General features: G+C 41.8%; 1 pseudogene; it reads right to left on the bottom strand.

Moving 5' to 3' along the window:
- Positions 1–2,280: 2,280 nt before the first annotated feature.
- Positions 2,281–4,669, bottom strand: LOC106562891 (purine-rich element-binding protein gamma pseudogene; annotated as a pseudogene).
- Between the last annotated feature and the right edge of the window lie 7,079 nt (positions 4,670–11,748).

Here is an 11,748-nt window from a genome sequence, read left to right on the forward strand (position 1 = left end):
GAGTGTCTCGGATTTACGTACAGAATAATACAAAATGCTCTGAAACCAGGTTGAGTACAGAAACCTGACAGAAACACTGCTAGCCTAACACAAATGTACAATGACTTAAACTCGGCTGGAACATGCTTTCAAGGGTGCTCTGCAACACCTGCCTGATACCAATATAGTGGATTAGGGGGTACCCTGACTGGGACTCAAGCCCTGGTCCCTGTGACAGTCATTCTAAAACCATTATACTATAACAATCCTCGCTATATGAGCCCTGATACAATTCCGACTAAATGGGTTACCCCTATTGGCGCAATGCATAGCGTGTTTGCCTTTCAAGCCAGTGACCATAGCTGTGTTCGAATACTCATACTAACCGCACTAACCATACTATTTGTGATGTAAATTGAGTATGTAGTATTCTTATTTTTCATAGTATGGTCATAGTTAGCATGCCAAAAGTCCCCGAATGTCTTACTAAATTCGCTAAAATACGAATTATACAAGCAGTGGACACTATTTCCATGCTTTTAGGGCCTATAATGCAATTATTCAGACAATGGGCGTGGCTTCACAACGTTTTCAGATTTTAAGAAAATGGTGGAAAATAGGCAGCCGAATTCCAACGAGAGCAGATACACCCGTTGAATATGGCCGGTGTCGGTAAACGTTGCAAAAAAAGCTACATTAAACTGTTGCCAGCAGCACAGTCACCAACGCTCTGGATGACATGAAAACAGCCTAAACAGCTCTGCTAGGGCGAGTAAAATGGTCAGAGTGAGGTGTTCTCTCATTTGTGTCTGGAAGTAGTAAGCCAGTTAGCTTGGGTGCTTGACTACCGTCGTGTGGTCAGAACGCTCAGATCAACCCTACTCCTCAGAGCTTCCAGTGTGGCCTCCGAGATTGAAAACACTGATTTTTACAAATGAACATGACAAAGCTCTGGATTTACAAACGCCTAGAGCTAACTCTGAGCGCTCTCTGGCACTCCATATTTAATTTACGAACACACCCGAAATCGTAACATGTCTAGCTAGTCATATGTTATGCTAGCAAGAGGTTGCATCGCAACATAATCAACTTCCAGTAGACGGGCAAAGCGCTAGTACACTCAACTGAAAGGCTACTGTTTGTTTACAGTATACTAAAATGAACTAATAGTATATAATCATTAAGTATGTAGTATACAGTATGTTAGTATGGGTATTCGAACACAGCACCGGTTTTACATCCTTGTCCTGCCGTTTCCTACATTAGTGTCAAGAGTGGGATGGCGGCAGTGCGATGGCTCGGACATGCTAGGGGGCTGAGTAGTCGAAGCACAGGGATGTGCCTTCGAGTAAGGAGGGGGCAGTGTAGCAAACCTTGCTATATGTGCCACGTTACAATTCCAAGCAAGTGGGTTAACCCTATTGACACGATGCATAGGGTGTTTGTCTATCACGCCAGGTATCTGAGTTCTATTCCCTGCCCCACTGTTCACTACAATCCCAAAAGGCTCAAATATCATGGTGAGGTCGCTAGGTGTTGTAGCCTACAAAGGTTGTTTAGTATTATTACATGGGGTACAACTTTTATTTTATCTTTCAATTATGTTATTATTTTTATTGCTGGCTCTGTTATACAGTTAATTACATGTGTATGGCCATAGGGACAATAAAATGATCCTACCTAGACTAGCCTACAACACCGCAATGCAATTAATATTTGCATTATTATTTTCAAGTAAGTACAAGTAATAATGTAATTTGAATAAATGCTCAAAAGCAGTTAATTGAACGTTTCATTCCATTTGGATAAATTGTGGGTCTACTCTCAGCAGATTATAATGTCTTGAAAGGCATAGTGCAGGACAGTCAGGCTGTATTTACATTTCTGATACTGATGCGCTGTCTGTGGCTGATCATCATTCTCCTGACTTTTTTAAAATAGTGTAGCCACATAGGCCTATGCTTCTAGCAGGCCCAGTTATTCAGGAAAGCTTACTGTGCGTTCTGCCTCCTTTCTGATCCGAGTGGCTATTCCTCGACCTAGAACCTAACGCTTCAATATAGCCAAAATATTTGTACTTTTACTTTTTAAATGTATTACCTTTTATGTGTGCAATAAACACAACCAGTCACAATGTTTAAATCCGATTAGGCTACTTCAAAAGTCTCCTGTAGGCTACCTGCGCACGTTCATCCACTCCACTAACGAATACAATTCCAGCATCCAAACTGCGCATTTGCCATTCCATGAATGGAAAGAAACATCAGTTACAAAATAGCAAAAAGTTAAATGACATTCAGAGATTGTCAAGCCAAGCCATCGATACTGAGTAGGGAAAGATGTATTCCCTGTTTGTCCGGATTGACATACTCTATTTAAATGGGATGTTGAAAACGCAAACCATGATGATGTGCTCGAAGTCGGTATTCTGTATGCAGTTATGAATTGCTTATTGGTTGTGTGTAGTGCTTTGGCACATAAACCTGTTGGTGGAAAATCGTTGCATATATTTTATATAATTATAAATACAGCATCAACATGTTGAAAATCTGATTTCCTAGTTGATAATTGTCTGCAGCCGGCTCTGATTATAGTGTAATGACATAGGCAGGGAGCTCGTCCGTGATGGTCGGCGAACCCTCAACCAAACTGTCCCTTATTCTATAAAATGAAATCATGAAGCGCTACCTACACAAATTATTGTTGCTGTTTAAACAACAATATCATGTCTAGCATTCAGCAGTATATCTTACATTAACCCCCTACCAATGTTTGTGGGGGACAGGACGTGTACACTTTAATGTCTCACCTTTTTTTCCTCAATCAGACAATCACATGCGCACACGTACATTTCATTCACACACTCAGTCAACCACAATGAAAAAAGAGAGATTTGATTCACATAAATTACCTATATCATCATTTAGACTTTTGAATATCATTTTTCAATTGGCAACACGTCCTGCTGCACCAATTTCAAAACGGATGCCATAATCGAAATATATGGTATGATTGAAACAGGAATGACCATGAACAAAGCAAAAGTGCTAGTTGACAAGAGACATAGGCCTAATAGAGGTACATTAAGAATACTTTTTCATATGTTCTAGGATATTGTCATGTTTAGCTTTTTCCATCCCTGTTTTAACCCACCATCACTAGAAACCTCTTACAGCCATATAATGCCATTGTCAATCCTCTTGTTCTTCAATGTCCTCGCGAGTCTCTGTCCTCTTCTCCTTGTGACAGGTGAAAATTCGCTGCATTTCCTCCTCATACCTAATGAAATTATCTCCAAATCTGGCCCAGGCTTTCATGGGGACCGTTATGGTGTTCCTGTATGGCTGTTTTACCTCGCTAATCTTTAAAAAGACACCATACTGATTGGAACCAACGTCGAAATAAAACCTCTTATTGTCCACTCGGAATGATGCTGCATCGGGAAACTCGGTGGATTCCTCATGGTTCCCATTGCCTCTTCCAAGCTCATCCGTGGCATCATCATCGCAGTAGTCTTCAATCAGCTGCGACAGTGCATCTCTGAATTCGATTAGCCCTTGAGCCGGCAACACTATGGTTTGATCGATGCCTTGGCCGTAGTAACCGATGGCCCCATGCCCTCTGCTGACAGTCTGTCTGATGCGGAGAAACCTGCCTCGCTGGTTCTCTTTCAGGTCCAGATAGTACTTTCTATTGTCTCTCTCAATGAATTCACTCTTCAGGACGCGATGAGTATGTTCCTCCGACACCGCAGAGCCAGTGGGAGACACTGATGCTGCGTGATGATCCTGCGGTCTTCTGCGGGAATCGTGCGGGCGGCCCTGGCCATTGCTCTGCTCTTCTGGCCGTGGTACCAGGCCACCTCTCAACCCAATATGAGCGTAATAATCAATGAAGTCCCCCAGGCAATAACGTAGATCGGGTGCCATTGACATGGACAGCGTTAATTTGCTCTTTCTGATGTTATCGTGACGTTCTCTTCCAATCCAAACCTCTGCAATTTTTAGGAATCGGCCCCGTGCACTTTGTTTTACATCCAAATAAAACCGTTTCTTCTGGATGTCGACACGTTTAGAGGCAAGCTCCTGAATGTCTATGCCCTGCTGCTGACTGCCAGGGTGAACATACTGTTGAGGATATGCGCCTCTCGCCATAGAATCTGATGTAATCCTTCCTCTGTCTCTTTCCATCCCTCTTGAATATGTTGTATCAGACATCATTATTTCGTTTCCAACACAGTTAAGCACACGACAAATTGCCTGACATTACCAGCCAACATGCTTTCATGTAACCTTATTAGTTTCGCTAGACAGACAGTTTATTGCTATAGTAGGCTAAATTTGAAAGATACCTGGAATGATCTGAAATGACCGCTACCTGACAGGAGTATTCAGCTGATCGAGTTTCTGCGTCCGGATTTAAAGGTCAAGCATTAGTAACGTTTGGTGCCATTTTCATCGTAACCCTTGGCAAGACGGGTTACCTAGCTACCCCCTTTCCTGCATCTGACAGTTCTCCCGGACAGTCTCTTCAGAGGGCGCCGCTTCGGTGGTTTCCACTAGTCACTAAGCCACAAAGTCAAAATTGGTTTTATCGTAAAAAATAACAATAAAAAATAGCTTTTGGGTCTTAATTTAAGGTTAGGGTTAGGCATACGGTTATTGGTATGGTTAAGGATTAAAATCGCATTTTAAGAATATACATTTTAGAAATAGGCGGGGTTTATGATGTTGTGGCTTTGTTAACTAGTGACGACCTGCTTCGTTAGCGGTAGATTGATGAATCCAATGAACCCATCCAACTCTCTCCCCCTTCCATTTCCAGCAGCGAAATCCCACGGTTTAAAGAGACAACCTAATCCTAATTTGAGCAGTACAGTTTAATTTGACACAGCAAGCGAATTTACTGCAAAGAACTGCCTTTATAAGGTAGATAGCTGCAATAACGCTGTCGCCGTGGACAAAGATGCTGTGAAGGAAAATATAAAGGCTTACCTACCAATCTTTTCAACATTAATAAATTAGTGGAAGGCACATGGTAATTGATTGACAAAATATAGAGCAGTGCGCTGACCACCAGTATAGTCCCAGTCGGTATTAGATAAAAGATGGGGGAAACAAATTGTGGTTACCATTGGCTCACAGCAAAAATGTTTTTTAAAATTCAAACGTAATTTTCTTGTTACCTGCTTGTTTTAGTCAATTACAAAACTACATTTAAGAAAAGAAAAGTAAAACATGTTTAATGATTACTTTTCAACATTGCCTGCTCCCTAGCATTCTCACGTAATAGAGCTTCCTTCATGTCGCTTTTCATGATGGTGCTAGCAGCCACATGAGTGAGTGAGTGCTAGTTAGCTACAGGGGCGACAATCTGATATCAAAATTATAAATATTCCATTACCGTACTTCGAAGCATGTCAACCGCTGTTTAAAATCCATTTTTATGCCATTTTTCTCGTAAAAAAGCGATAATATTCCGACCGGGAATCTGCATTTAGGTAAACAGACGAAAGAAAATAAAGCATGGGGTCGACTCGTGCACGCGCCTAAGCCCATAGTACTCTGATCGGCCACTTGCCAAAAGCGATAATGTGTTTCAGCCAGAGGCTGCCTCGATATCGTTCAGCTTTTTCCCGGGCTCTGAGAGCCTATGGGAGCCGTAGGAAGTGTCACGTTAGAGCAAAGATCCTCAGTCTTCAATAAAAAGAGCCCAGATGAACAACAACTTGTCAGACAGGCCACTTCCCATATAGAATCCTTTCAGGTTTTTGCCTGCCATATGAGTTCTGTTATACTCACAGACACCATTCAAACAGTTTTAGAAACTTTAGGATGTTTTCTATCCAAAGCCAATAATTATATGCATATTCTAGTTACTGGGCAGGAGTAGTAACCAGATTAAATCGGGTACGTTTTTTATCCGGCCGTGTCAATACTGCCCCCTACCCCCAACAGGTTAATACTACTAATAATAATAGTTATATGTGGTCCCGTGTGGCTCAGTTGGTAGAGCATGGTGTTTGCAACGCCAGGGTTGTGGGTTTGATTCCCACGGGGGACCAGTATGGGGAAAAAAAATCAATGAAATGTATGCATTCACTACTGTAAGTCGCTCTGGATAAGAGCGTCTGCTAAAATGACAAAAAAAAATGTAAATGTTATAGCAGTGTTCCTTATCAGTCCAGTATGTCTGCAGGTATTTGTGTTTACAACCAGCAATAACAAGAAAGGCCAGTAGGTGGCAATGGTACACTGTATGGGTGCAGTTTTCGTAAATACAATGAACATGGTGTGATCTCGTCTGAAATAATCTCCATTGAGTAACATAACAAAGTTGTTCTCCGTATTGAATTGACCTTTTAATTTTACTTTTTCTGAAACATTTATATAGTCATTAAATATGTGCCACTGGCCTGAGTCTACTGCAATAGCTTTACAAGAACAAAAAGCTAAAAATAAGTACAGTTCTAAAAGCAAAATAACTACTTCAATGAATAACCCAAATAAATCAACCAAAATATCCTTCAGTCAGTGTCTCAACTCTTCAAACAGCAGCTATGGACAAGTATGTCACACAAAGTATGCAATTTTAAATAAAATAACATGAAATAAATAATTAGTAAGTGTACTGTCATGTACTAAAAACTGAAAACTGCTAAACAAAAGAAAAAATATCATACTATACACCAGGGGTTCTCAAACAGGGGTCCATGGACCCCTAGGGGTCCCTGGTGTAATTGCAAGGGGTCCGTGAAATAAAAATGTGTAATGAACATATTCAGTACCACAAGGTGTCCAGTGACTTTACATATCATATAGAGGGGGTGGAGGTCCCTGAGGACCGCTCAAAACCTTGCCTGCCTTGCCTCAAAATATGCAGGGGTTCCAGTACCCCTCACTGCTACACACACTACTAAACAAAAGAACCGAACATATGTCTGCAGGTTTCAATGGATCCAACAAATTGCTGGCAGATATTTTCCCTCTTGAGACTGTCCAGCCTGTCTTTATGTACATTACAGACAACTACGCCGTTCAGTCTCTCTTGGCCCATGCTAGCCCGTAGCCAAGTCTTTAACCTACGGAGTGCACTGAAACTCCTCTCAGCCTCACATGAAGACACTGGCACCACAAACAAAATTCTGATCAGCACCTCAACTTGGTCAAACAACCCCCGCACCTCCACTGGAAGCCTCCTGAGGACCTCTGCTGCCTCTCCACTGCTGCTACCGGGGTATTTGTTGTGAAAGAGAGGGATCTGCACTGAAAGAGAATCTATGTTCAGCTCTGGGTACTGATCTAGAGACTCATCCAACTCCCCCGTGAGAAGCGCTCTTTCCAACTTTTGCAGGACGTTTAGACTGTCCTGGTCAAAACGGTTGCCAAACTGAACCTCCACACCATCCAACACTTACAAAAATTCTGTCCTATAGTGATCCACTGCTTTGCCAGCAAATCGTCTTGAGTGCGATTCAATGGATTCAATAGAGTCAATCAATGTTGTTGCTTTCTCATACAGTGCAAGGTAGCTTTCGTCATTTCTCTTGCCCCTAAGAGATGACCGCACACACTCGACTGCAGCCTGCATACCAGAGACAGTCTGAGTTTTCTTCTGCAGTGAAATGTTTAGACATTCAAGCTCTCCAAGAACAGCAGAGGCAAGTGTGAGGCCCAACACAGTCTTGCCTTTGCTGAAGTTCTCGAATAAGCCACTGGCAGTTGAAGCTGTCTTGGATGCAGTTTTTGCCATCTCCTCTAGGCTGCTTAGTACCCGCTCATACTGCCCTAGCACAGCTCTAATAGCAGTATTCCGCACAGTCCACCTTGTTGGACATAGGGGTTTCAGGGTGGTCAGATTTGTATCTTTGGACGTGGCAATTGATTCAAACATGCTCTTAAACTGTCCTGACTGGCCATAGAGGACACCTAACTGATGGACCCAAGAAAGGGAATCCCGGATCAGTGGGGAGGCTGTGCAGCCAGCCGGTGTAATCAGATTTACACAGTGTGCTCCACAATGCACATAGAGGGCTAATGGCTGCTGCCTCCTCACAATTGCCTGTGCACCTGTGTATTTTCCTGCCATGTTTGAGGCACCATCGTAACTCTGCCCACGTAAGCCAGACATGGGCAAATTGAGCCTCAACAACACATCAGTTGCCACTTTCGCAATGCCCTCGCCTGTTGTCTCCGACACCCTGTATAGCCCAATAAACTCCTCGTGAGGGACAAGGTCATGGTCAACATAACGCAGGCAGACACTCTCCTGTTCAGCACCAGAGACATCTTGAGTACCATCAACAATTACTGAAAATTGTACAATTGGAAGAGACCTAATCTCAGCTGCAATGCCTTGAATGACTGTATTGGCCATGATGTTCAGTATTTCATTCTGTTCTTTGGGGCCTGTGTACATTGTGGTACGCTCTGTTAACCACTTCAGTAAAATGTGATCATCCTCTTCTGCTCTATGTTTCAAAAGCTGGTATAAATTCCCACTGTCATCCGTGTGGCCTCTAAAGGCTTGTCCCTGTCTTACTACATGCCGCACCGAACTAACAATTTTCATCAAGCAATGCCTTGCGTCCTCCTGCTGTTTACCCCATGCGCTGGATAACTGGGCACTGATTTGGATTTAGCTGGTGTGCTGTTACAGTTACAAAGTGGTTGTGGGTTTGGCAGTTTTGATGTGCTGTGAATTTTTCAATGGCTTTTCTCCAGTTCCTAAATCCTGCACTAATGAAGGCAGCATCTGCTCTTTGGCCAAAAGATGGCTGGCTTGAAAACCCTTGGCTACAGTGAAAACACAACACTCCTTTTATTGATGGGTTATAATGTAGCCAGGGGAAATCGTGAAACCATCTCTCTTGAAATGTCAACACTCTGTTGGCAAGAGTTTGCGGTTCTATAAATTGTGGGTGTGGCTGATATGGTTTTGTGCCATCACTGAGGTAACTGGACAATGCTGTGCCACTGTCCCCTATACTGGTGCTGCTGGCAACAAGGGTGACACCTGGTCCTGCCGTGGCTGTGACACTGTCCTCTGAAGTCTCTCTCCCTGGCTCTTTCCCTTTCACCACCCTCACTGACTCACAGTCTGTCTCCTAGAAAATAAATAAGGTGTTTGCCGTACTCCTAACTACCGGTACCCAAAACTACACAATTTATCACAACAGCAATACCAAATCTTAGTTCAGTCACCAGTTTAATTTGAGATTGGGGGTATCTATGGCATTTTCCAATTATGTCCCTATTTAACCAGTAAAAAAAATGAGAACCTTTCATAATGTTGCCAAACAAAGACTCAAACTTACCTGAGACTCCCTGTCTCTGCATATCTGTCCCCAACTCTGCTGTCTGTGTGCCATCTGTTGCCTGCTCTGCCTAATGACATCATTGTGAAACATTTCTATTAGCATTTCACTTCTTTCTTATGAACATTTTATCAACTAGTCTTTGAGATATTAGGCTACTAGGGTTCTTACTTTGCGTTTTGGTGCACTGAAAAATACTCTGATGTCCGTCTTTTTATTTTTTCTGCCATTTTTCTACCTGGCTGGCTGGCTGGCTGGCTACACACACACAGTGTGTAGGTTATTTACAGTAGGAGATGGGCTTCTATCATCTTATCTTCCATCATTCTATATGGACTTCGATCTAAAAGGTAGCTAGCAAATGTGAAATGGATTGCAGTGACAAGAGTTGACAGCTGTATGAGTTCACCATTTACACAACATGCTGCAACCTTTTGTAATTTTAATATAGTTTGTTTCATATTGGCTGGCTTCCAACAATAGCTGAATTTGCAAAGCTTGCGAGCACCAATTCCGTTTCAGTGGTGTTTGCTATAGTCTTTGCTACCCAGGTTAAATAAAGGTGAAATAAAATAAATAAAAGTTCCCTTGCGACAATTTAGCTTTTGCAACGAGACCATTAGATATATTTTAGACAATGGTAGAACAGAGTGTAGTTCTGTTCAGATTGGACTTCAGTTTATCGCTAACCTTATCACAGGGACTTTGAAGCACTAACTTACATCTACATGCTGATCTTGGAATAAATTGACAATTCCATCTTTGACGGACGCCACATAAATGGAATAGGTACTAGCTAGCTTAATAGTTAATGTTTGTGCGCTAGCTCTCCAAATTCAGGTAGTGTGTGTGTGTGAACCCTGCCAACGTAAAACAAAACATTGTTATGGCGCGATTGACTGGATGAACCTCACGTCAGTTACGTTCATTGCGTGCCTTTCAGACAGTAGATACGAACCCTCTGTTACCTTGCCAACTAAGGAACTGGCAGTGGATCAAACCATTGTGAGGCAAAGGGTGGGGGGTCGCAATCTTTTGAAACTTAAAAACGCGCTATTAAGTGTCTATAATCAGCACAATTGCTTTCATTGCGTATTATTAATATTATTTAAATTACATAGTTATGTTTACAGTGATATATTGGGGTGGACTAATCATATTTTTCCCAGGATGGGCGGGGTCGTGTCACCCCCGTCCCCCCTGGGATTTCCGCCTATGGTTAGCTAACTACCTACCAACCACAACATTAAAGCTACAATATGTAATTTTTTGGCCAACCCAACCAAATTCACATAGACTTGAGTTGTGAGTTATAGAGCTTTCATTATCATTGAAAGCAAGTCTAAGAAGCGCTAGGTCTGTACTATGTGCACTATTTCTATGCTTCCCGTTCTTTTACATTCGGATTTGTACACCAGCTTCAAACAGCTGAAAATACAATATTTTGTGTTATGGAAAAGATATTTCACAGTGGTTTAGATGGTACAATGCTTCTCTAAACTATACTTGCTTATTTTGTCACAGAAACTGAAATAAGATGACTATTAGAATTTTCGCAACCAGGAAATGGCGAAGCGATTTTTGCATAGTGCATCTTTAAGCTACCCAATTTTATAAATCCCTCAAACTTGTGAAACTTAAAAAATTTGAAAAATTATTACAAGTCATGTCTCTTTGAGGGTTTGTTAATGTCTCATTGCCTTGTCACATATTAATGATGTCCTGAATTATTATTTTGTTTTGGGGGGGGGTCACCTGGTGTTCTATTATTTCATTTTTTTCATTGGAACCACAGGAATGTCCCTGTATTGATGTGTAATACTGTTATTATTGCAATAAAATATATATCTTTAAGCTACCCAAGACCAACAACTATACGGCTACAAGTTATGAGTGGAGTTACAAACGGACTATACTAAACAAGTAAACATTTCTTACCTGTGATAAAATGTGTTCCACACACATAGCTACGTGTAGCCTACTTGGAGACCAGGTCCCCAAATTTCCCATGCCGAAGATTTCTTTTTTACAATGGGGGTCAATTGGAAATAACTTTTTTCCCTCCAATCTGTGTGTGTTGTCGAGGGAAAATCCTTATTATTACGTGAATATCGACTCGGAGTATAGTCATATTGTTTTAGTGCGCTATATGCAAATTATTCTATTGATTCAATCCGTTTTTTTTCCCACTGCAAGGGGGGAAAAAAACACGCTGCATTCAATAACGCAACAGTCTACTTGGCTTCAAAATGTCACGGTTTTCAAGGTTTTGAACAGACGATAAAATATTGTACTAACATCCCGAGTGAATGAATGATATGTGACTCGTTTCAGGAAAGTAGGCGTACGTCGCGGGTCATTACTTCACAGGAGAGCCATTTGAACATAAACTTTTTTATTTATCAAAATGCATTTTTTGGGGGCAGAGAAGCCATCTGGAACATATGGACTTT

The sequence above is a fragment of the Salmo salar genome, chromosome 11, assembly GCF_965601325.2.
Source record: "Salmo salar chromosome 11, fSalSal1, whole genome shotgun sequence".
NCBI classification, from domain to species: Eukaryota; Metazoa; Chordata; class Actinopteri; order Salmoniformes; family Salmonidae; genus Salmo; species Salmo salar.